Source organism: Lolium perenne, chromosome 7 (genome assembly GCF_019359855.2).
Source record: "Lolium perenne isolate Kyuss_39 chromosome 7, Kyuss_2.0, whole genome shotgun sequence".
NCBI lineage: Eukaryota > Viridiplantae > Streptophyta > Magnoliopsida > Poales > Poaceae > Lolium > Lolium perenne.
Genome location: NC_067250.2, coordinates 180,764,626 through 180,767,719, shown reverse-complemented (window position 1 = coordinate 180,767,719; position 3,094 = coordinate 180,764,626).

Sequence of the window (3,094 nt, the reverse complement as noted above, 5' to 3'; positions counted from 1 at the left end):
AGGCGTCGGTGGTGATGATGGCGATGATCTCCTCCAATTCCCCGTCCCGGCGGAGTGCCAGAACAGAGTTTCTGGTCCCGAGACGGAGTTTCGCGACGGTGGCGGCGCATTTGGATGGTTTACGGCGACTTCGACTTCTCGTCTCGCGTTTTTAGATCGAAACCGTTAAGTAGTCCGGAGGGGGCGTCGGAGGCTGGCCGAGGGGCCACACGCTAGGGCGGCGCGCCCCCTCCAGGCCGCGCCGACCTAGTGTGTGGGGCCCCGGGGCCTCCCCTGTGCCTGCCCTTCTGGCTCCGTGATTCTTCTGGAAAAATAAGCCCTTCGACATAAATTCCGGGGATTTTCCTGAAAGTTGAATTTCTGCACAAAAACGAGACACCAGAGCAATTCTGCTGAAAACAGCGTTAGTCCGTGTTAGTTGTATCCAAAATAAACAAATTAGAGGCAAAACAATAGCAAAAGTGTTCGGGAAAGTAGATACGTTTTGGACGTATCAACTCCCCCCAAGCTTAGCTTATTGCTTGTCCTCAAGCAATTCAGTTAACAACTGAGTGCGATAAAAGAACTTTCACGAACACATTTGTTCATATGACGTAAATATTCTCATGATATGGACAAGTACTTAGGCAATTCATAATAAGATACATGCAAATAAGATCATCTAATAGCTATGTCAATCATGAAAAGGTACCAACAAATTAATAATAAGCATCATGAATCATGTCTATCAGCGGGATTGCAATGTTCATAAAATGATATGATAAAGTGATATCTCGCTTGCCCGTATTTGAACAGCAAAACATAAATGCCCAGGCACCTCTGAAGTTCATGGAAAGACTAGAAATAGAGATTGTCAAAGATAAAAGCATCAAAGTTATACCACAGTGATAACCCACAAGTATAGGGGATCGCAACAGTCTTCGCGGGAAGTAAAACCCAATTTATTGATTCGACACAAGGGGAGACAAAGAATACTTGAAAGCCTTAACAGCGGAGTTGTCAATTCAGCTGCACCTGGAAACAGACTTGCTCGCAAGAGTTTATCAGTAGTAACAGTTTTATAGCAGTAGCAGTAGTGAAATAACAGCAGCAGAGTAACAGAGACAGCAGTAGTGTTATCACCAGATTTTGGACAAATCCAGAGGTGGGCCGTAAGGGAGATGGGCTTGGAAGACTACACGTGGAAGATCTCTGAAGCGGCCTTGCACGGAGAATTTGGGCTAGTTTGCCCGTGTATCTTTAATTATAGTAGATTATGTTTTAGATCAAGATTAGAGTTTGTATCGTGCACGGTGGGATATTCCCACGTTAGAAAGTCCCCTGGACTATAAATATGTATCTAGGGTTTATGGAATAAACAACAACACAACGTTCACCCCAAAACAAACCAATCTCGGCGCATCGCCAACTCCTTCGTCTCGAGGGTTTCAATCAGGTAAGCGACATGCTGCCTAGATCGCATCTTGCGATCTAGGCAGCACAAGCTCCACGTTGTTCATGCGTTGCCCGTACTGAAGCGTCTTTGATGGCGGGCAACGTAGTTATCATAGATGTGTTAGGGTTAGCATAGCTCTTCGTATAAACATGTTTACGTAGTGCAGCCCTCGCATGTCTAGCCGCCCTCACGCCTATCTCAGGCGTGGGGGCGGCACCCTGCTTGTTCATCATCTAGTAGATCTGATCCGTTACGATTGCTCCTTGCTCTGCAAGGATTAGTTTAATATCTGCAATAGTTAGGCCTTACGAAGGGGGGAGGATCTAGCGGCACGTAGGGTGGCGTTCGCAAGTCCTAAACAGGATGTTCCGATGATCAACGTCACGTTGGTTGTGTGGCCTTGTTTAGGATCGGCTTACGAGCACCGTGCGTGGCCGCGAGGCCCAACCTGGAGTAGGATGATCCGATTATGCGGTGAAAACCCTAAATCGTCGTAGATCTCATTAGCTTTATCTTGATCAAGCAGGATCACCAAGTATTCGTGCACCCCGTACGGATCATGGGTGGATCGGCTCTTTGAGCCGATTCACAGGATAACCTGAGAGCCGATCGAGGCTCTTATTTAATGTTTACGTGTATGACATGCAGGAACTAAGCGAGGCATCCCCATCACCTTCCTGACCAGGTATAGGTCAGGTGGCACGCCCTTGCACTTCGCATCGCCGCGTGTGACCAGAGAAGAGCATTGCGGGCCGTCGCTCGGAGGGGTCTCGGCCAGCCGCAGCTCTAGGCTCTTCCGGCTCTACCGTGTTGACAGCCGCTGCCCGCCGGTGGGTTTTGGCGATCAACACATTCTCGCACGCCCGGTGGGACAATCATCTACATCAACCACATCGCCATCTACATCTGAGATGGCGGCGGACGGCACGCCGGTCACCTACGAGGAGCTGCTCGCCGAGCTCAAGAAGAAACATGACGAGATCAAGGCCACCCTCGAAGCCGACCTCATCGGCTCTTTTCGGAGAACCCGTACCCATGGCATCGATGGAAGGGGTTCTCACCACAAGGTGCACTCGATGGGATAGATCTCTGCCCCGTCGGAGGAACGCACCAGGGCCCTACGGCAGGAGATCAACTACTTGGTGGCTCACTCGCTACACCGCCACTCGAAAACTTGGTCAACGTGTTGGAGCGTCTCGCTCCGCGCGTGATCCAGGAGATCATGAGCCACCGGTACTCGCCGTCGGGACCAGCTCTCGGACGCACCAAGGAGAGTTGCCACTCCGGTCCGTCCACCGCTGCCATATGCGTTGGCAGCACCAGGTGAAGTGCCGGCTACACCGGCATTCGTCGTCTACAAGATCGGTGGTGACCCTAGTGACTACCAGTTCTTGGCTGAGGCGCCCAAGGAGATCCCTCAAGGATACGCGTGCACGTATGTGCCGATTGTGGCAACTGGCCACTCTCAAACCAGGCCACAACGTCGGGGACTCCGGCGCAAACGGGAGGAACGTCGGCAACAGAGCTTGAGAAGCGTGCGTGGCTAACTAAGTACGCCACCCCGACGAAACTCCGGGCCCAGCTCCTGCAGTTGGCTCAGAGCTGGAAAAGCAAACATGGCTGGCTAAGTACGCCACCCCGGCGAATCTTGAGTGCAAC